This window comes from Rutidosis leptorrhynchoides, chromosome 10 (genome assembly GCF_046630445.1).
Source record: "Rutidosis leptorrhynchoides isolate AG116_Rl617_1_P2 chromosome 10, CSIRO_AGI_Rlap_v1, whole genome shotgun sequence".
Taxonomy (NCBI): Eukaryota; Viridiplantae; Streptophyta; class Magnoliopsida; order Asterales; family Asteraceae; genus Rutidosis; species Rutidosis leptorrhynchoides.
In genome coordinates this window covers 121,962,061-121,987,179 of record NC_092342.1, presented here as the reverse complement: position 1 = coordinate 121,987,179, position 25,119 = coordinate 121,962,061, and positions in this window count along the sequence as shown.

The following is a 25,119-nucleotide window of genomic DNA, read 5'->3' as shown; positions in this document are numbered from 1 at the left end:
AATAAGTTAAAGAAAAATAAAAAAAACAGGCGTGCGGTGGATGGCGTGTGATGGAGGCAAAAAAGTAAAGTTACCATCCATGGTACCATGTCAAAGACCGGTCAACCAACCTTATACCAGTCAACGCTTTTCGACTATCACGTGTTTCCTACCTAGTTTTTTACTGCAATATTTTTACCTTAGTATATCTTCTAGAGAGGAATATTCATTTGAGTCCATAAATTAAGTTGAGATTCAAGGGACCAATGAGAGCGCGACATGTGTCGCGAAAATCACATGTGATTGAAAAAAATATTCAAAATTTTTTTTTTGAAAAAAAAAATTTTAAATTTTTTTTTTCGAAATTTTAAAAAAAAAAAAAATTTTTTATTTTTTTTACAATCAAATGTGATTTACCTGCACAATCACATGTGATTGAATTGTACAATCACATGTGATTGGATTTGTCATGCATAATCACATGTGATTGGGTTTACAATCACATGTGATTGACATGCATAATCACATATGATTTTTTTTAAAAAAAATTCGAAAAAAAAAATTTCAAAAAAAAAATTTTCGAATTTTTTTTTCAATCACATGTGATTTTCGCGCCACATGTCGCGTTCTCATTGGTTCCTTTGTTTTCAAGCAAATTTATGGATGCAAGTGATTACAACTCATCTTTTAGAATGAACTCTTTCATATTTATCGTCACTACTAGTTATCTGCACTATTTGAATTTTATATAAATAAACATAATATTTTCGTCCAATATTTATTGTGCATTATTTTTTTAAGATATCCGAAAATAATTATCTACTTTCATAAATTGATAAGAATAAAGTGGTAGAGTTCATTTATACCCCTCATATATGTATGTAAAACAAAAGGAAATATATGTATGTAAAACAAAAGGAAATGTAAAACGTGATAGTTAAAATAGTCTAATACACAAAAAGTACAAGGAAATAATAATATTTTTAAAACTGTGTTTTTTATCTATTAATCTATCTATTAACAATTAATATGAGAAGGATAAAGTACTAATAAGGTAACGTTCATTTATGTCTATAGTTTTATGCTTATAAAACAAAAATATTGAATAAAAAAAACATTAAAACTGAAAATTTTACAAAATTTACATGTAATTGTCATTTTATTATTACAGTTGTATACTTTTTTAAGGGAACAATAAATATGAGACTGGGGGAATAGCATCTATCTTTCGTTAAGTTTTCTTATTTGTAACATGTATGAGTTATAGGTTGGACTAGTTTAAATAGACTTGTTACAATTATAATTTTAGAAACACTTGAATCTCTTCTATTTTAAAGTTGTGTTTATTTTGAAAAAATAAAGTAATCATATTATTTTTTTAACTGATCTATTATAAATGTCAGTTTTTCATTTCAGTGAGTAGAAATAAATTTTGGTTGGTAAAAAGAATATTAATATGTGAAAAATTAAGTTAATAGAAAATCTTAAAATCTCGTACACACTCAAAATGAATATGTTAACTGGGATGAATGGAGTTATATTTGTACCTATATTGAATGTTTTTACATCCAGAGTTATAGTGTACACAATGTTAATAGCTTACTCATACGGAGTATTTATATACATATACGTACGTATATGTAAATGTATATATGTAAATAATAAAAGGGAATAGGAACGTAGCAAGGGTTTTGAGGGAGTCTAACGTAGTCAAGGGCAAGTTAATTGCAATTGCAGTAAATAAATAAAAATGGAAGGTGACTTGGATTATACACTTGAATTCTCTCGGTTCCAGGTGAAATAGAGGATATGGAATGAGTCACGTGCGCCGGCGTGTGCCCGTATCCCACATTCCTAAATCTTAATCCTAATCCTAAGGAACTCCTAGAATACCCCTTAAGCAACATCCTCTGTTCCTTCTTTATACTCTTCCTTTGTCTCCTACAGTTACTATACTAAATTCATACACTTCATATAAAACAAATAATACTTGATACTATAATTGTTGCTTTAGTGTGGTCACATGTACACGTTGATTTTTTTGATAGGTTGAATAAACTTATATTTAAGGAAGTCAAGGGAATTATGAGCAATTCTTCAAACTATAGGAGTTAATAGTAATTTAATTACAGTATTAATTTATTATGTGTATATATATACTTATAGATTTACCAGGGGAATATATCAGTTAAAAATTCCGTTGGTTCTTTAGAACGTGAAAGATATCCTACAAAAATTGGAGGCATAGATATCTGTATTACTATATTCTTATAAAATTACTCTATATTAATAATATTATTATTAACTAATTAACCTTTCAATTCCCTTAGTAATTTGTATCATAAACATAATAAAAACATGTATTTTTCTAACAGTCAAAACGATAGTAGTTAACACGATTCTTATTAATACGCTTTAAAGTATTGTACAATTTTATAACTAATATTTTAAAGTAGAAGTAATAAATGCCTATCATGTATAATGATTTTATATACTCTAACAACATCCCAAATTTTATATCACCCAAGCCGAAAGAAGCAAACAATCTTTTACAAATATATATAAACTACGGCACATTAATTTATAGAATATGTGCGTTCAGAACACAACAAAGTTTTTGATCACCATAAGAATATGACGCATTCTTTAGATAAGCAGGGCATTGCGTGAGACACACCGCTATGTATCATAATAGTTAAAGTAAAAAGGTATGCTATAACTCACAGTGGAAAGTAGTAAAAGTCGATACGCGGGAATAGTAAGCAAGTGGTTGGTCCGAAAGGTCCGAAACCTAAGTCAGAAGTTACTAAGTCAGTAAATCGTTCCCAAAAGTTTAAATATATGTAAATTAGGTCTTAAGTACCATCATCATTCATCATTAAACAAAAAGTGTAAAGTAAGTTTTAAGTCAAGACTAGGGTTTGAAATAAAGGCTGACTTTGTTCAGTCGCCACGACCTCTATACAAACTGAAATGGGGTGAGACCAGTGGCCATGGCTCCGTATATGAGTCCCCTAGAGGCTAACCAATTTCCAGAACCAAACTCGTCTTCGTTTGACCGTGGTGACGGTTTAAGTACGAGTAGGTCGGAAATTTCAGCACAACGTTAATAGGGTGTAGTGACTTTCGGGAGGCCATAGATCCTAAACCGTAACTCGGATTAAGACGAGGTCTAAACGGAAAATTATCTAATCGAACCGAACTAACTGAAAATCAACTTTCCAGTAGCCCAGGTAGTCTGATCCGTTCCAGAAACAGTAAGTAAAGGTGTTTCGGTGGGTTCTTGGTGCTTGATGCTCATCACGATTCTCATCCTTGATGCGTATAGCTTCAAGTGTGCAACTCGTTGATGGGTTTGAATCATCTTAACCAAGGTTTGACCATCATAACACTAGTGTAAGTCTAAGATATGTAGCACAACTCACTTAAGAGTTGTATGTAGTTTGATGAACCAAAGTTACATCAAGATCTTAGATCCGGTACATACAAGAGTTCTACTAGTAATATTAAGCTACAAACTTGAAAGTAAACTAAATAATCAAGATCTTAAGTTGTAGAACTTAGATCTTAGCTAGATCTTAAAGATCCTAGACTAGAAAGTCTAGATCTAGTGTTCTTAAGTTAGATTCTAAGTTACAAAACTTGGATCTACACTTTAATAAAACCATAAGTTATGAAACTTAGATTTTCAACTTGAAAAATGTATGTAAGCTTGTAAGCTCTTATTTATAACAAAATTAGAAGACCATAAGTTATATAAACTTAGATCCAACATAAGTATATGAAGTTATAACTAGAAAGTTAAACTTCCATGTTCTTGAACTTATAAAGTTAACTTTTAGTTTCAAGAAATATGAGATCAAGATTAACTAGTAATACTTGACCAATTTAACAACATCACAACTTTAAAGTACATAAAATGAAGAGATAAACTAATTCTACAAGTAATAAGTTCATGGTTGTTCATACTTAGAAAGATTCAAGCCAAGACTTTGATCTTTTAAGAAAGTAAACCTTAAGTTTACAAACATGAACACAAGTATGATTTTAAAACTCATGAACTTTCTTTTAACAACTTTTATGGAGGAAATCAAACTATAAACTTGATCCTCTTTGGTTCTTGTATGTTCTTGTATAAACAAGATAATATTAAGAATAAACTAGAGAGTTTGATTCTTACAACTAGTAAGTAAACAACAACAACAAAGAACAAGTAACAAAACAAGCAAATGATGATGATGTTTAGGTTTATGTTTCGGTTTTCACAAGAAAAAAAGAAGAAGAAATAGAGCATGTTACTTACAAAATTGAGAGAAAAGATGAGAGAAAAAGTTGAGAGAAAATGTAAGTATGTGTGTGTGAAGAAATGAGGAAGTAATATGAGACGACCCGACCCAATCCATAGGGACGAATACAATAACATATGATTACATCGCGAGGTACTTGACCTCTATATGAAACATTTTACAAACGTTGCATTTATTCTAAAAAAAAACAATCTAATATTACATCGATTGTTGACATGATCGCCTAATATTTCATAATATCCAAATGTCCTAAACCACCATTTACTTATTAATAGTCTCTAGTGAACTTCAATGACTCGAATGCAACGTTTTTGAATCATGGCTTAAATGGTCCCGAGTAGTATCCTTAGTATGAGCTAATGCACAGCGGAAGACTTAATTCATACCTGAGAATAACATGCTTTAAAATGTCAACATAAAGTTGGTGAGATATAGGTTTAATACCGGCAGCGATATAAATATAGACCACAAGATTTCATATGTAAACATTTCAATAAAAATATTCTAAGTGGTTGAGCACTTGGTAACCATACTTAACATTTAATCACGTCGCATATTCCCTTTATTATGAAATCTTACTACACCGTACCAAGTGTAGTCACGAAACGAAGTACTGTGCAACCGTTGAATACTGGTCGTCCAGTCCGGTTGGGGTTGTCAGGCCCGATAGATCTATCAACAGGATTCGCGTTTACAATACCGCTGTAAATAGTAGTTACCAAGCTACAGGGAAGTATGCCAGTGGTACAACTCAACGTAGAATATATTTTTCAGTTACTTGTGTCCATATCGTAAAACATAAAATACATGTATTCTCATCCCAAAATATTTAGAGTTTAAAAGTGGGACTATATACTCACTTTTGCCTTGAAGATATATAATTTCGACTTGGTCTCCGATTGATATCACGAACCTATCCATATATAATATATCAATACCTTTTCTTTTTAAACAATCGTCACATATATATACTTATAATACTTTTAATACTTTTAATAATTCCTTAGTCCGTAGTTAGCAGTCCGATGTTAGTAATTCAATTTCAATGGTTCATTTTTAGGTGTTTAATAAACCCCCAACGAAATAAATAAAACCCCTATCGTATATGTATTGGTCGAGATTAATCTTGACCCACGGTACCGGTGTTGTCAAATGACGTGTTGCGTACATAAAGTACCGGTGTTGTCAAATGACGTGTTGCGTACAATCATGGGATCTTATGATTAATCTTCTCGTATTGTTTACGGGTGATCCTGAACCATATAAAATTAAATTATGAGTACATATATATAAAATATCATGTTATTTTAGAAAGATGTGATTTATTTAATTTTCTCCAATTATTTTCGTAGCTAAACTAGTCTTAGATATCCGATCTCGTTTTGGTCATAGTTTCTTCGTTACAACTCCGTTTACGTTGATTCAACTTGCCATCTCCTTGGATCGAGTTCCTCTATAAGACTACGAACTGTAAATACCTTAGTTTGTATTCAAAATCACAGGTCATAGGTCAAATTTTAGTGAAACTTATGAAGTTAATCATTTTTGTTACAAAAATATCATTTAATGACCATTTTTCTAAAAATACTTATACTTTGAATTAAATCATGAAATTTTTATGTGTTAACATATTCATAAGAAATATCATTTTTCCAGAATATAAACCTCCAATTCAAAGTTTAAGATGGTTTTTAATTATCCAACCCAAAACAGCCCCCGGTTGCACTCCGACGTCGTAAAAACAGTTTTTAAGGTGTTCTTTGAAAAACCAAGTTATACCTTGTTAAATTAGCATATATTTAAGTTATATTACAGGTCTTGAAGTATTTTAAAAGTTAATTTAGAAGGATCTATTTAGTTTGCAAACAAGTTTGAAAACATTCAAACTATGTTCTTGTTGTTAAAATTTTATACCACAAAATAAGATAGCTATATATATATGAATCAAATAGAATTATGAACAAGGTTACTACCTCAAGTTACTTGGACAAGGTTGCTGTAAAAGAGGAGTAAAAACCTAGAACCAAAAGGGTGATGGAATTGGATGAAAGATTGGAAGTAAACTTGTGTTCTTGGGAAGGATTCTTGAAGTGTTTTTGTAAGGTTTTTCTTATGGTGTTTAAGTGATGTTTTTATGGCTAGATCTTCATGGATATTAGCTGAATGGTTATGGAGTTTAAGGCTCTTAAAAGTGTGTGTGTTTTTAGCTAGAGGTTTGAGGTAAAAATGAATCAAAAATTGAAAATGGATGGAGTATAAATGGTGGTGTAAAAGGTGTATAAGTTTGTAATTTTGTGAAAAGATCTTTTAATCATGTGAAATTGTCATACTAGATAACAAAAGTAGTTACCTTATACATAGGGCATGAACAAGGGCTGGTTGGTGGTGATTTGATGTATATATACCAATAGTAAATACGTATAGAAGCTAGGTATGATACGAGTACATATACTCTAGATATACGTATAGAAATCTTGTGAAAAATGGAATGAGAATTCAAATATAGCTATCTTTTGTGAATACACTTATATTTTTTTATGTATTTAAGTCCTTAAAAAGTGATTAAATACATTACTTATACGATATATGTATAAACATTATAGGTCATAAGTATTTATGTCAAATAACGTTACGTATGGTTATCGTTTTGAAAACTTAAGTTAGTAGTTTCAAAATATACTTATAACTTATTGTTGTTAATACAAAATGAGATATTAAAACATCCTTAGATCATGTTAAATATGTATATATACATATATATACACAAACGTATAATTATCATATGTTATATAGTTCGTGATATCATCGGTCAAACTAGACAGTCAAACGTTGTGTAAAACTCTTTTCAAAAACATAAGTTTCAACAATTTGGATTGCTTATCATGTTGGTAAGGTTTAAATTATGTAAATATTAATCTTATAAGTGTAAAACGAGCGGAAAAATTCGGGTCGTTACATTACCTACCCGTTAAATAAATTTCGTCCCGAAATTTGGTAGAGGTTGTCATAATTAACAATAGGAATGTTTTCATGACGAATATGAGGTAATAATAGAGTTTTATCATTATTGGAAGATACGGATAAAACGGTTCGATCATGTGAAGCGCACGAGTGAAGCTATCACAAAAGAATGAAATGGGTGAATATGGAATTGTTTTAACCGATAACGTGATTAGAATTGATTTCCGGAATTTATGGAATATCTTACGTAATAAGATTTGGTTCTTTGGCGATCAAGATCTTCTTTGATTTAGTGCGGCAATCTGTTTCGATTTCTTTGTCGAATATTTTGCTATAAATCCACTTCCTTCTCTTCCTTATTTCCACAACTCACATCTTCTATCCTTTCTCCTTCAACTCATACCTTAAAGTATTCTTTTAAATGCTCCATCCCGTTCTAATTCTTGTTATACTTCTAACTTTCATATCTTTCATTCTTCTCTTTCATTTATCGCCAGAAGAATCTATTTACTTCTATCCTTTCCTCGGAATTATAATGTTTTTAATTCTCCCGTGTCTTTACGTTGCAATACGTATTGATATACACGGTTTGTAAATCCTGGGTGATTTTCGGCCTTTGTATTCTTCATTATTTTTCAAAGCTTCATACTTTCATTTTCTCTTCCCGACTTCGAGTCAAGCGAGTAATGGTCCGGAATTTGTAGATATGAGATTCGAAATGAGTATAGCTAATGCTCTAAGAAAGAAATGGTAATAGAACAATTTTGATTTGTCAAATTACCAGAATACCCCGAAAAAGATAGAACTGTCAGGATGACATGTTCCGATTATGTTTGAGAATTGGATAGAATGTAAGAGCCGTGTAACATGGCACATGATGATGGTACTGTGAATCATCACATTTCATTAGAAACTTAACATGACTTACTGTAATATAATGAAGTTGATCAAGTTTCATTATATTATACTAATTCATGCATCAGTTCCCAACACTGCTTCAGAACATTCCTATTTTAAACTTGAAGGTTTTAGAACTTAGAAACTAACACAGTTTCTTTTATGTTGTAACGCAGATATTACGGAGAAATAAATATTCTCAGATAAGAATAGTTGTGAAAATATCTCCAGAAATATGGAGAATATAATAACGGAAGATATGAAGATATCTTATAATATCTAAGATAAGATGATGATGAAGAATATCATCGGGAAAGGTTTAGAATAAGGGGTGGGGTTTTTACTAATGGTTTCAGCAGGCACTGAATCGTTTGAATCCTTTGAAAGCAGATTCAGTTCTTGTGATTTATCCACAACCTCTTTCATACTTTGCTCAAACCGTTTTCCGGTTTCAACTCTTCTCTTTTTCTGAGTTTTATCAACCACTGTGCTTCATCATCAAACTTTTGACTGTTTAAAATCGTTTACAATTTTCGCTGCTTCATCAGCATTTAAAGAACTACTTCATAATTCAGGGTGTTTTTCAGAAACTTCACCTTCGGAGTATGAAATCCTTAGGAATAGACGTTATAGGTATGACTGAGAAGTTTTGCGAGATTTTTAAAATACTAATTGCGGATTCCGCCAAAAAGATGACAAGCTGCTGGTACATGATGTCGTGGAATATGAAAGGTTCTCCGGTAATAACGGTGAAAGGACAAGGTATATATATCGAGGTTATAATAAGAGTAGTCCTACTGAGAAATCAAAGTGGAGCTTTGACAAAATCGACTTATATTGAAAAGAGAAATGTAAGGTTGTTTTTGCCAATGAATGATAAGGAATTTGACGCGGATAAGTTTTAACGATAACTTCGGTTTCAAAAGTTTCAGGTGTATAACTATATGCATAAATCTTTCTTCCGTAGACGAGGTGCGGCTGGTTCAACTTCTCGATCGAGGTGTTTTCAAGAATCATGAAAAGATTTGAACGAGGATTATAATTGTCGAAGTACAAATGAGGTTTAGGATGAAATCAAGTGGCAAACTTGAAGAATTTTTTTAGTTTCATATGTTATAATCAACATTTTATTTCATTTTAATTGTCCAAAGTTAGCAGTCCAAAAGTCCGATTGTCCAATGGTTCAATAAATTCGTATATAAATTAAATATATAATATCCGAGTTAATTTATACGTATCGTGACCCGTGTACCGGTCTCAGTGTCGATCACAACTCAAACCATATATATATTTTGGAATCAACTCCAACCCTGTATAGCCAACTCCCATCTTCACATATAGAGTGTCTACAGTTGTTCCGAAATATATATATAGATGGGTCGATATGATAAGTCGAAACCTTGCATACGCGTCCCGTTATTTAAAATGCATAAAGTGCGGAAATTAAATAACAATAAATAAAATTGCGAGAATGTAAATTGCGATAAATTAAATGTTAATCAGTTAGCTGGGAACAGTTAGCCGAAACAGTTAGCGTGGAATCTTAACAATGTTCATCATAGTTAATTCGTGTGTTTCTAACCAATTTTTAATTTGTCCAATGTTTCTTCTTTATGCCACTTGTTGGATTCTGATAGGTAAAAATCCAAATATGAAATTTAAATGGAAATGGTTATTCTGGGGTGAACGGATACGTATATCCATGGTTGTAAGTAGAATAACAAATGACCGTTGAATCAGATTCGAAAAATGTACAGTGTAACTTATTAATATGAAATCCAAATATTCCACGGGTACTACCTACCCGTTAAAATATTTTTCATCATTAACAGTTTGTACGAACGAATTTTTAATTACAATCTTTATGAAAATATACTTGCATATATATTTTCTTCGGATGTAATTATGAATTTAATGAGTCAATAAGATTTTAAACTCATTTGATTTTTCGGTTAGAATTGGAGTACATAATCTTTAAAACATTAAAGATTACATAATCGCTACGTAGAACGAAAACAAATGATGTAGAACAATACATAGAACGATGATAATCAATGTGGAACAATATATAGAACAAAGATCATACTCGAAGTTCCGATGAGGTTTTTGAGGTATGTGATGTTGATATCCGAGATACAGTTTGTGAGGATGAGATTTTGGGAGTGACAAGAGTACTGTCGGCGTTGATGATGGTGGTACAGATTATGCTGCTGGTGCTGCTACTGGTGTTTGTAACCTTCGCACCGTATTTTCTAAAGCCACTACCCGAGCGCGAAGCTCGTTGACTTCTTCTATTATACCGGGATGATTGACGGTTGGAACGAGCGAATGAACAAGATTCGAAATATGGGATAGTATGTAGTCATGACGAGATACTCTAGAAATGAGCGAGAAAATGGTGTTTCGAATAGGTTCGCCGGTAAGTGCTTCAGGTTCATCGTTAAGAGGATAATTTGGTGGATGGAATGGATCACCTTCTTCTTGCCTCCAGAGATTTAGTATATTACGAACCCATCCCCAATTCATCCAGAATATATGATGGGAAATTGGTTGATCCATTCCGGTGACGCTGTTCTCGGGGCTCGAATGGAAATCCATATCGGCGTAGCTATCGAAGTCGGAGGAATTCGAACTGGATGAAGAATCCATCTTGTATAGTCGGAGAAATGAATTTTTGGTATGGAATAGATTATAGAAATTGGGTTTGGTACTCCTCAATACATAATTTACATATGTATATATAATACCAAAATCCCGTGAATTACGGAGAATTTTTGAAATACGTCAAGCAATGTCTATAGTAACAGATACGCTAAGATATGAATTTTGTCTATACACTATCGATGCACTTAAATGCAGTAAGACGTGTCTAGACTTAAGAATGATAAGCAGGCAGTTTCCTAAGGATGACAAACAGATGATTTTCGACTAGAAATGATAAGCAAAACTTTTGACATGTAGATACGGTCAAAGTCTAGACTCACTAATGCATCCTAACAACTACCAGTTAGACACACTAATGCAAGGCCTGGTTCGCTAAGACCAACGCTCTGATACCACATGAGACGACCCGACCCAATCCATAGGGACGAATACAATAACATATGATTACATCGCGAGGTACTTGACCTCTATATGAAACATTTTACAAACGTTGCATTTATTCTAAAAAAAACAATCTAATATTACATCGATTGTTGACATGATCGCCTAATATTTCATAATATCCAAATGTCCTAAACCACCATTTACTTATTAATAGTCTCTAGTGAACTTCAATGACTCGAATGCAACGTTTTTGAATCATGGCTTAAATGGTCCCGAGTAGTATCCTTAGTATGAGCTAATGCACAGCGGAAGACTTAATTCATACCTGAGAATAACATGCTTTAAAATGTCAACATAAAGTTGGTGAGATATAGGTTTAATACCGGCAGCGATATAAATATAGACCACAAGATTTCATATGTAAACATTTCAATAAAAATATTCTAAGTGGTTGAGCACTTGGTAACCATACTTAACATTTAATCATGTCGCATATTCCCTTTATTATGAAATCTTACTACACCGTACCAAGTGTAGTCACGAAACGAAGTACTGTGCAACCGTTGAATACTGGTCGTCCAGTCCGGTTGGGGTTGTCAGGCCCGATAGATCTATCAACAGGATTCGCGTTTACAATACCGCTGTAAATAGTAGTTACCAAGCTACAGGGAAGTATGCCAGTGGTACAACTCAACGTAGAATATATTTTTCAGTTACTTGTGTCCATATCGTAAAACATAAAATACATGTATTCTCATCCCAAAATATTTAGAGTTTAAAAGTGGGACTATATACTCACTTTTGCCTTGAAGATATATAATTTCGACTTGGTCTCCGATTGATATCACGAACCTATCCATATATAATATATCAATACCTTTTCTTTTTAAACAATCGTCACATATATATACTTATAATACTTTTAATACTTTTAATAATTCCTTAGTCCGTAGTTAGCAGTCCGATGTTAGTAATTCAATTTTAATGGTTCATTTTTAGGTGTTTAATAAACCCCCAACGAAATAAATAAAACCCCTATCGTATATGTATTGGTCGAGATTAATCTTGACCCACGGTACCGGTGTTGTCAAATGACGTGTTGCGTACATAAAGTACCGGTGTTGTCAAATGACGTGTTGCGTACAATCATGGGATCTTATGATTAATCTTCTCGTATTGTTTACGGGTGATCCTGAACCATATAAAATTAAATTATGAGTACATATATATAAAATATCATGTTATTTTAGAAAGATGTGATTTATTTAATTTTCTCCAATTATTTTCGTAGCTAAACTAGTCTTAGATATCCGATCTCGTTTTGGTCATAGTTTCTTCGTTACAACTCCGTTTACGTTGATTCAACTTGCCATCTCCTTGGATCGAGTTCCTCTATAAGACTATGAACTGTAAATACCTTAGTTTGTATTCGAAATCACAGGTCATAGGTCAAATTTTAGTGAAACTTATGAAGTTAATCATTTTTGTTACAAAAATATCATTTAATGACCATTTTTCTAAAAATACTTATACTTTGAATTAAATCATGAAATTTTTATGTGTTAACATATTCATAAGAAATATCATTTTTCCAGAATATAAACCTCCAATTCAAAGTTTAAGATGGTTTTTAATTATCCAACCCAAAACAGCCCCCGGTTGCACTCCGACGTCGTAAAAACAGTTTTTAAGGTGTTCTTTGAAAAACCAAGTTATACCTTGTTAAATTAGCATATATTTAAGTTATATTACAGGTCTTGAAGTATTTTAAAAGTTAATTTAGAAGGATCTATTTAGTTTGCAAACAAGTTTGAAAACATTCAAACTATGTTCTTGTTGTTAAAATTTTATACCACAAAATAAGATAGCTATATATATATGAATCAAATAGAATTATGAACAAGGTTACTACCTCAAGTTACTTGGACAAGGTTGCTGTAAAAGAGGAGTAAAAACCTAGAACCAAAAGGGTGATGGAATTGGATGAAAGATTGGAAGTAAACTTGTGTTCTTGGGAAGGATTCTTGAAGTGTTTTTGTAAGGTTTTTCTTATGGTGTTTAAGTGATGTTTTTATGGCTAGATCTTCATGGATATTAGCTGAATGGTTATGGAGTTTAAGGCTCTTAAAAGTGTGTGTGTTTTTAGCTAGAGGTTTGAGGTAAAAATGAATCAAAAATTGAAAATGGATGGAGTATAAATGGTGGTGTAAAAGGTGTATAAGTTTGTAATTTTGTGAAAAGATCTTTTAATCATGTGAAATTGTCATACTAGATAACAAAAGTAGTTACCTTATACATAGGGCATGAACAAGGGCTGGTTGGTGGTGATTTGATGTATATATACCAATAGTAAATACGTATAGAAGCTAGGTATGATACGAGTACATATACTCTAGATATACGTATAGAAATCTTGTGAAAAATGGAATGAGAATTCAAATATAGCTATCTTTTGTGAATACACTTATATTATTTTATGTATTTAAGTCCTTAAAAAGTGATTAAATACATTACTTATACGATATATGTATAAACATTATAGGTCATAAGTATTTATGTCAAATAACGTTACGTATGGTTATCGTTTTGAAAACTTAAGTTAGTAGTTTCAAAATATACTTATAACTTATTGTTGTTAATACAAAATGAGATATTAAAACATCCTTAGATCATGTTAAATATGTATATATACATATATATACACAAACGTATAATTATCATATGTTATATAGTTCGTGATATCATCGGTCAAACTAGACAGTCAAACGTTGTGTAAAACTCTTTTCAAAAACATAAGTTTCAACAATTTGGATTGCTTATCATGTTGGTAAGGTTTAAATTATGTAAATATTAATCTTATAAGTGTAAAACGAGCGGAAAAATCCGGGTCGTTACATAATACTTGTAAATAAGTAATCAAAATTTGAAAATGGAACCCTCTCCCCTCTCCACAAAAGCCGACGGCCAAAGGGTCAAATGGGGCAAGTCAAGACTCAACTTTCTAACATGGGGAGAAGGTGATAGCTTAGAGTGGTAATAAAGTTAAATGGTGTTGGAAAATGTTGTAAGTACACTTGTAACTAGATTCCTCATGACTAATTAATCCTTGTTCTTAATCTTAATAATTCATTAGCTTAATGATGGGCTAACTAGTCCATTAAGTGTGTAGGGTGGGCTTCCAAGTCCATTTCCAATAATAAAGGCCCAAGTTCAAGTAAGTAACAATTTAAATAAACAAAGCCCAAGTAATTAACTAGTTACATTAGTTAATTAAAAATGACTAATAATAATTAATCATGAACGTAAATAATATTCGAAAATATTATTCGTGAAAAGTACGTGTGTCACAAAGACAAGTCGGGCCATGAAAAATTAAATACGGTAACAAGTAACACGTATAAGAACACGTTTATTAAAACACAAGCATTTATAGTAAATTATTAATAATTAAACGTTGAAAAATCCAGGGTCGTTACACAAAACACCCCCCAACCTTACCCCCTTACCTCGACCCAACCTGACCCGACTCCCCGTTATTATAACTATAATAATATTATATAATATATTTCGTCCTTTCACCTTTTTTTCACCCTTTTTCCAAAAAAACTCCCAAACTTTGTTCAAATATATATATATATATATATATATATATATATATATATATATATATATATATATATATATATATATATATAGTCCAAATGAATAGTATTATTTAGACTATCTCAACTTCACACTAAGGACCCCAAACTTTATTCAAAGTACGAATCGGCCCCCTCCCCACTTTTACTAAAAAACCACACACTCTCGAGAAAATACAAAACACCCCCAACCCTACCACCTTAGACTATCACCTCACACTAAGGACCTCAAACTTTATCCAACGTACGAATCGACCCCCTCCCCAATTTTACTAAAAAAACCTCACACCCTCGAGAAAATACAAAACACCCCCAACCCTACCCCCTTACCCCGACCCGACCCGACTCCCTGTTTTTATAACTATAATAATATTATATAATATATTTCGTCCTTTCACTTTTTTTTTACCTTTTTTTAAAAAAAACCCTCAAACTTTGTTCAAAAATTAATACCGGCCCCCTAAACAGGGGGTAAAGTGTCAAATAACCATTTTCATAAAAATCTTAACTAAACTCCACCCAAATATTCAACGGCTCATATCTTCTCGCTCACAACGAGTTAAATTTTTTCGACACCATCGTTAAACTCGAAATAATTTTAGGAACACAATGTCACTAACTATATGCAAATGGACTCTTTTTAAAAAATACTAAATATTTGAGGTACTTTTCATACACGTTGATTTTGCGTTAAATTTTTAAAAGTCGACAATTCCATAGCGAAACGCGGAGATGCACATATATTGTTAATTTAAAATTACATTTAAATCTTTCACAGATTATACCTTTTAGTTCGACTCGAGTTGCGCTTCAACGACATAATCGTTAGCCACGAAATAATTTTACAAACTAAACGCACTAAAATACATTGAAAACCGAACCCCCAGCGCGAAGCGAGGGTTCGTAAACTAGTTCAATTCCAATATACAAGTCAGACACTCTCCATTCAAGATTCAAAATACACATTAAGTATGAAATATGATGTTGTTCATCTTCTCAAATCTCAAAAGCTCTCTCATAAGAAATACTCCGTAAAAAAAATTCTTCCTAATGGTCAAAGAGCTGTTGTTTATCTTCACAAAATTCAAAGTTATTATCTGTGATTCCTTTCAACTTCTCAAAATGTATCGTACTTCTTAGAGATCTTAACCAAATAGTTTACGAGCTTGAGTTTACACCCCTAGGTTTTACAAAAAAAAAAAAAAAAAAAAAAAAACTGAAGTTTGAAACTTCGGATTTGGCAAAACCGAAGTTCCAAACTTCGGTTTTACCATTTTCGAAATGATTTTGATAAAATTTCCATTTTTCAAAGCCTCTTTAAAAAAATTACTATTTTTAAAAAAATATAAAGAACTTATATGTCTTCACAATATTTTTAAAAGTATCATAATAGTAATGTTAGGCGGATGAACTTAATATGTCTTCATTTTCTTATTATTCTACCAAGTATATATTCAGTTAGCTAGCTTTTTTTTTTTTTTTTTTTTTTTTTTAACGGCTGGTTAGTTGGTTAGACACACGCATACGTCGAGGAGAAACCCAGGATCGAATCTCACAAGTGGGCTCTGAGATCTATTTCACTCTCAAAGCCATTGGAAAATTAAATCAGGAAAAACTCCCCCCACGAGGATCGAACCTGCACCATTGCTAAAAATATGGGAGATTTCATGGGTGGCCACCCAGGCTAGGCCCGGATGGTTTATTCAGTTAGCTATCTTACATACCGATCTTTCAGTCTAACAAATCTTCTGTCACGGTTGGTTGACTTGCAATATACAGTATGTACGCATGCTTCTATACCTTTCCCTCTATTATACCACTATATCTGACGTGGCATGCACATTATGACACCATAGCTTTGACGCAGCAGCTGACTCAGCATAAATGATGTATACGTGTCATATCATGATAGAAGCCGTGTTGCTCTAAGAGGGTCAACCCACCTGTCTCCTAACATCCTAACAAAACGTGGACCCGCAGTTCCTCTCTATGGTCCCACTTTTGTTTCTAAATTCACATCTGTGACACTTTTGACTTAAAACTAACAAACAAGCAAAATATAAGCACCATATACTTTGGATCTATGTGAAACCAATCATCTTTAAAAGACCAAAATATCCTTTCCAGTATGTTCTATTTATGTTTGTGAGATATAAATTTAATTAGTTTAACTTCAAAATGAGTTCGAGATACCTCCCTTTGTTGTATATAGTGGTATTATATACCGTTGTAAGTGCTCATACTCTTATTTAGTTACGTTTGACGTAGAGTTTTTAGCTTTTATAGAAAAGCACATATTTAATAAAATTTTTAATTTAATTATAAGAGAGTTTAAATTTTTAAGACAGAGGAAAAATATTAAAAGCTAATAGAAGTAGCATTTAACTATTAACTTCTAGCTTTTTCATTTTACTCTTTATTTAAATGATTCATCTACTCTTTTATATATGCTCAAAATGATACAAGAATGTGTACAAGCAAATAACAGCTATAGTCAAGAAACAATCTAAAGGTTAAAAGAAGCGTCAAACAACCAACAAAACAAACTAACTACACATCACATCACATTCACTAAATCTTCCAATTCATCTTCAAGCACCAAACATGATGAGAGCCCTTAAACTTCACCGTCATCAACTTTAACCAAACGCTTCCATTAATGATGTTGAAGACCTGATCCTGATTCTAGGTAGCATTCCGCTCTTGCCAAATGAAGTACACTGTTGCCGCAAATAATATTTTGATCACTAAAATTCGTGCCACCTTGCGATGCGCAAAAGGGAGCAGCAACCCAATAATGTCTATCCACTTGTTTGTGATCCCGGGAACATTGATGTACCGCTTACACTTTTCCCACATCTTCTTTGAGAAATCACATTCAAAGAACATGTGGGAACTTATAGCATTGCAATGCGCCACAAGTACAACACGTCCATGATTCATCAAGCGCTATCAACATGTGCACGCCTAAAACTGACGTTACCTGCACTAAACCAGAATTGTCGATAATACTGAATCAAGGACTATTGGAAGCAATCTCTTTTGCCCTATCTATTTCGTTTTTATGAGCACTTCTGGTCGGAGGTCCTTTTGGAAGCAATATCTTTGCTCTAGAGTAAAGGGAGAGACGACCTTATCTAGGCGCGGGTTCTATACCCGCGGGTGGAGTAGTGACTTCCTTCTAATCCAGGGTACGAGGAATGATTGTCTACACCCACCTCTCTCATACCCCACTTTTGTGGGATTGGGTATTGTTGTTGTTGTTGTTGTACTGAATCAAGGACTATTACGTACAGTTTATAGGAAGAGCACAAACTAACAAAAGACACCACATGTGGTAGGCACGATTCCAGCATTGTACGATCACCAGATCGTGTGGCAGTCGACAGACAGCTGGCACACTGCGGGGGGACCGCTCACACTTTTTCAGCTTTTGCAGACCGAAAAGTACGACATGTCAAGAGCATGTTCCCCTTTTTATATTACGTGGCACTAAAGGACAAAGGCGTCCACCTATAAATAGGACATTAAACCCTCGTTACAACACAAGTTACACATATTACATTTTACACATGCTTGCAATTGTGAATCACTTATGATTGCATCATTGCCGCTATCATCAAGATTCTAACCCGCGCCACTAGAATCTTAACAGCTTTTTAAAATTTCTTTACCGATTACATGTTGTAGTGACCCGTCCTAATCCACCTGGACGAAGTCTTCAGCAGATGGTCCCATTGCGAGGTACTGACCTCTATATGCAATGAACGACTCCATGTAATATCTTTAAAATGAGCAATTGCACATCGGAAGATTTCTTTCATACATGAGAATAAACATGCTTTAAAGTGTCAACCAAAAGGTTGGTGAGTTCATAGGTTTATCATAAAACAATAAAATTCATCATTTTGATAGACCACAAGATTTAAATGCTGCATGGTACAAATGGGCCCGAATCCTATACCCACCTATAATGTAATGCGATATCTTTTAAATACAGTACACCTTTCTCGTGTACGAAATCATTTTCACAAATCTTAGTAACCGTACACATATCTCGTGCACAAAAACTAATACACATAACCTGTGTATAAAAATCATTCTCTCGATACATAACATTCACATCAATTGGTGGCAATTATCATGTCCACATAATTCAACGGTGGAAATTATCATGCCCACATAATTCAACGGTGACAATTATAATGTCCACATAATTCAACGGTGGCAATTATCATATCCACATAATTCAACGGTGGCAATGATCATGTCCACATAATTCAATGGTGGCAATTATCATGTCCACATAATTCAATAATAATCCACAGAACTTCTGTCTGCATAATAATTCATTCGAGGAATCTTTTGCTTGTGTCTATCTCGTCAAAAATTTATAAAAGCATTTCATGTATTCGCAGTTCAAAAGTGTATTTCAAAAACATTTAATAAAGCAGTTGTAAAAACAGCGCATGTATTCTCAGTCCCAAAAATATAAAGAGTAAAAGGGAGCAAATGAACTCATAATACGATATTTTGTAGTAAAAATATGTATATGACGAAACTGAACAATGCAAGGTTGGCCTCGGATTCACGAACCTCAATGTATAAGCCTTTTTAAAAATAAACGTCCTAGTCCGGGCTTGAACCCGAGATCTCCCACTCACCGCTAACACTCTCAACCATTGCTCTGTTTAACATTTTCTGTTTTAACACCTGATTAATTACATATAACTCCTATCAAATCTGTTTCTCTTCCTCTCCTAATCGACACTATCATCAACTTCACCATTTTAGTTATGCATCATCAAGGTTTCATCCTTTTCGAATCGTGATTTGATGTTATGCGAGGTGTATATAAAATAGATTTTAAATTTTAGCAGAAAATACTATTAAATACGATACAATTTTACACAAGATATTTATTTATTTATAGGATGGATATACTTAAACCTTGCTACAACACTTATAGGTAGTGTACCTAATCGTACAGTAGTGTAGTTTTTAGTAAGTCCGGTTCGTTCCACAGGGAAAATCTTTAAACAAAGCTTAACGCTATATTAGTTTACTTTTATAAAAATACAAATATATATATAAGTAATATTATTATTATAAAGGGGGGTTTTTACCGTTTAATGACCGGTTTGTCGATTTTAAAAACTTTAGTTGCAGTTAAAACAAAATGTAAAATATTAAATAAATAAAAGACTTAATTTAAAGCGTAAATTAAATAACGATAATGAAATTGCGAATAATAAAAGTGCGATAAAATAAACTTGCGATAATTAAAAAGTACGATAATTAAAAGTGCAATTAAATACAATAACAATAAATAAAAATGCGATAATTAGAAGTGCAATTAAATATAAAATAAAGGAAATTAAATATGAAATAAAAGAATTATGCTTATTTAAACTTCCGTAATCATGATGTTTGACGTGTTGATTTTAGTTTTATGCCCATGGGTTAATTGTCCTTTGTCCTGGATTATTTAATATGTCCATCTGGTTTTTGTCCATAACAGTCCATCAGTCATAAATATAAAGTGCGAGTGTCCTCGTCAAATTATCCTTATACCCGAAGTTTAAATATTCCAACTAATTGGGGACTTAAACTGTAACAAAATTTTAATACTTTGTTTAATAATTACACCAGGATGTCGACTGAGTATAACCCAAGGTTTTAATAGTTTGTTATCAATTATGCCAAGTGTCCTTGTACATAATTTCACCCCTGTTTTAATAATTCTAGTGGCTATTAATCCATTCCCGTGTCCGGTTAAATGAACGATTATTCGTACATATAAATATCCCGCCCATCGTGTCCGATCGAGTGTATATGATAATTTATAGGGACGTCCAATTGTAAATCTTTATATTAACATTAACAAACTATCATTTAGTTAAACAAATATAAAGCCCATTAATAGCCCATAGTCTAATTTCCACAAGTGTCGTTCTTTTGTCCAAACCCCAATTATGGTACAAAGCCCAATTACCCAATTTTAGTAATTAGCCCAACATCATGATTACTTCGGATTAAATAAGCATAATAATAACTTAGCTACGAGACATTAATGTAAAAAGGTTGAACATAGCTTACAATGATTAAAAATAGCGTAGCGTTACACGGACAGAATTGGAACTTACACCCTTACAACATTCGCTAACATACCCTTATTATTAGAATTATAATTAAAATTAAAATATAAATTATAAATATAAATATTACGTATGAATGGAGAAGAGAAAAGATATATATTTTTTGCGTTCACCAAACTGCGAATTTATAGGGGATGTGGCGTGACTTTTCATGCCATGCGATCGCATGGACTTTCTTCTTCCTGGCCATGCGATCGCATGGCCAGCTGGGAGAGCTCACATGTTGCTTGTTTCCTTGTGCCGACGTTTTATAAATATAATATAATATATAAATAATTATAAGAATTATATAAATATTATATTTTATTTATGTGCATAGTTAACTTGTAATTTTTAGTCCGTTGCGTCGAGCGTTGAGAGTTGACTCTGGTCCCGGTTCCGGATTTTCGAACGTCCTTGCGTACAATTTAATATCTTGTACTTTGCGTTTTGAATCTTGTACTCTTGTAATTTTGAGACGTTTCTTATCAATAATTGGAACCTCATTGATTGTATTTTGTACTTTTGAGCTTTTTGGTCGTTTGCGTCTTCAATTCGTCGAATCTGTCTTTTGTCTTCACCTTTTATTATTTAAACGAATATCACTTGTAAATAGAACAGTTGCAACTAAAAGCTTGTCTTTCTTGAGGAATAATACTATGAAATATATGTTCGTTTTTAGCATTATCAAATATTCCCACACTTGAGCGTTGCTTGTCCCCAAGCAATATAGTCTTGAAATACTAGAATCACTTCTTTATTCTTCACACTTTGTACATCAGTGATTTCAATACGTCGGTATAAACAATGGTAGTAACGATATGGTTTACAGTCCCACATGACTATAAAAATTTAGATCCATTAAGGAAATTGGATCTTTATGAAAACATTTGATCTTTTGAAAATTAAATCTAGTTTTTACCCTAGATAAGTTTTCCGGAATAACCCTTCACCGGTGTTTGCAAAATATTTTTGTGGGCTTGGTGGGTTTCAGATTTAAAAATTTTAGCTCAAAACTTGCGGTTTTGTGTCACCCACTTGCTAACCTTGTATTAGGAAAGCAACACGTCCATTTTACTTGTCCCGTATATTACCTTTCAGTAAAATATCGTCCGGTTGTAAAGGAAAGCGTTGAACAAGCAACTGTTAAGGCAATGTCCCCTGACATGCTTTTAATTATGGTCTATAATGTGTCGAACGCAATTACTATCCTTTGTAGGAGCAATAGTAAAGCTCACCCTTATAATTTGTCGGTCTGGCACAAGGTCCTGTCTTTGACCATGCTATGCAACCACCGTTTTTACGGTTGACACCCGATTTGGTTCAGATGACCTAATGAATTCCCGGTGAATTCCTAGGATTTTACGTTCAATGGTAATGAACGCATTGAAAATGGGTTTTCAGAAAACAAATCGGTTTATAATTTGATCAAAATATTTTCTCGTTCAAGCTCGAGTTTAGATATCATTGAATACCATGAGTTTGAATTCTCAATCTTTAAGGTCAATCTCTAGGATTGAGTAATATCAGGCTTAAAAGCTGATTTTTAATCTTTAAGGAGATTATCCTTTCTGGGGATCTGATTCATTAGTCTTATCCAGCTAATTTGCACGGTGCCCTCCCCATTTTACAAGACAGATCCTCTCATGGTTAGGATAAGTCTGACCACTTGGCGACCCTGTTTGATGCTGAGATCCGTGGATTTTCTGCTGATTTTAGTGATGACTTTTCTAGGTTTTTCGTCAACCTACAGCTGGTCTGGACGACAACTTCTTGACCTAAATCAAGAAGCGCGTATCTTTTTCGGAAGACTTTATTTCCTTTTAATGATGAAATTGATTCATCGTGTAGATCCATCTCTTCTTTTCTTTCATTGGGTAAAACAGTTTAGTTTAGTCCAAAGCAAAAGTATTTTCAGTTATTTGTTACAGAAATATGTGACATATGTTTAAGATAACTTGGTAATTTTTCCCACACTTGGCTTTTATTTTTCTTTTTATTGTCCTCTATTCCATTTTAAATGAATTTTAACAATTTGGTTTGTTTCTCAATTTATGTCCTTTCCGAGGTAAAAATAATTTTGGTGTTAACACCTAGTTTTATCGTTCATAAATATGTATAAACATGATTTTGAGTTCATTTAGTTGAAAATTTTAAAAAATTTTACTAGAATTGGGTAGTCAGTATATAAGACTAGGGCTGTTCTTTATTATCAGAGAGCACTAGATTCTAATACAACTACTGCTTTACTAGTATTTTTAATGGTAACCAAGTGTTTAAGATAAAAATTTTAAAAAATCCAAAAGAATTTAACCCCTTCCCACACTTAAGATCTTGCAATGCACTCATTTGCAAGAAATCAGTAACAATTTAAATTATTGAGGGTGATTAGCGTAAAAATGATTAAATTTTACCAAAGTTTCCAAACATATTGGCGTTTGGTTGCTGAATGATAAATGTGCATATCATTTGTTCATTTCGTCTGTTGTTACATCACATTTATTTGTCATCTTGTCGTCAAAATTAGTAGCTTTTGCTGAACTTAATGCCAGTCTTTGAAAATGCGCTGTTTTACCCTGTTTTGTATAATTTACAATATACATACATACAAATATAAACATGCATGACAATTTGAAATGGGACTTAATATCCCACTTTCAAATCCTAACTGTGAAATATTAGTACACAATAATAATAAAAATGATAAAGATTACATAAGTATATTCAATAACATAAGTTTAAACATGAATAAACAAAAAGATAAAAAGATAAAAATCATATAAATAACCAAATGGAACTAAATCAGTCTGGATATGGGTTCCAGTTCATCTCGTCAGGTGGGTTCCATTGTTGGTTATAGGTGTTCTGATAGGCTTGGTTATAGTCATACCGGTTAAAGGGTGGTCGGATATCGGGGCTATGTGGCGGAAAATGAGCAGGTCGAGTAGGTACATAGTTATTTGGTACCTGATATGATTGATGATGTAGCGTGAGGGTACGAAATAGTATTATTTTTACTACAAAATATGACACAAGTTTTATTAATTTACGGATGGGATATACCTAAACCTTGCTACAACACTATAGGCAGTGTACCTAATCGTAGAGTAGTGTCGTTTTTAGTAAGTCCGGTTCGTTCCACAGGGAGTGATAGTGTTCCAAATGAACATATATTTAGTAGCAATATCTTTCCAATATGTAAAGTTTTTAAATGTAATTTCCTTATTTTTAGTTGTAATAGTTAAATAAATAAGTGCGAAGACGAAAGACGCAAATCGCTCGAAAATGAAGATTTAAAGACAAAAACGAAGATTTGAAAGACCAAAACGTCCAAAAAGCTCAAAAGTACAAGATACAATCAAAAAGGTTCAAATTATTGATGAAGAACGTCTAAAAATGACAAGAGTACAAGTTACAAAACGCAAAGTACAAGATATTAAATTATACGAAAGGACGTTCGAAAATCCGGAACCGAGGCATGAACCAACTTTCAGCGCTCGACGCAACGGTGTAAAAATTACGAGTCAACTATGCACAAGAATAAAATATAATATTTAAATAATTCATAATAAGAATAATATTAAATAATAAAAAGTTGTTATTTGAGCATAGTTCAGGGGTCGTAAATGAAAATTTCAATTCTAATTTGCCTATAAAAAGGCAACGATGTATTACGATGAAGGGAGACTTTCTCGATCATTTTTTCGATCATTTTCTTACTTTTCTATATCAAATATCAATATCTATATTTATAATTCTCTATCATAATGTTAATGTAATAAGATATAACAATAATCTTAATTTTAAGTTTAAATTATGATAATAATAAGATTTATGATAGAGATCGTTTGAGTGTGTAAGTCGAAATTCTGTCCGTGTAACGCTACGCTATTTTTAATCATTGTAAGTTATGTTCAACCTTTTTACATTAATGTCTCGTAGCTAAGTTGTAACGACCCTACTTTTTCCGTTATCTTTTACCGTTAACTATTTAACGATAGTTAATTGTTATTCGTGCCACGTCATTTCTATGACCTATATTATTATTTTTGTAATAATATATTAATTATTATGTGTTATATGAATATTTGTATTCATATTTTAAATTATACGTTCCTACGAGTCGCGGATTTCTATCCGGCGAATCTT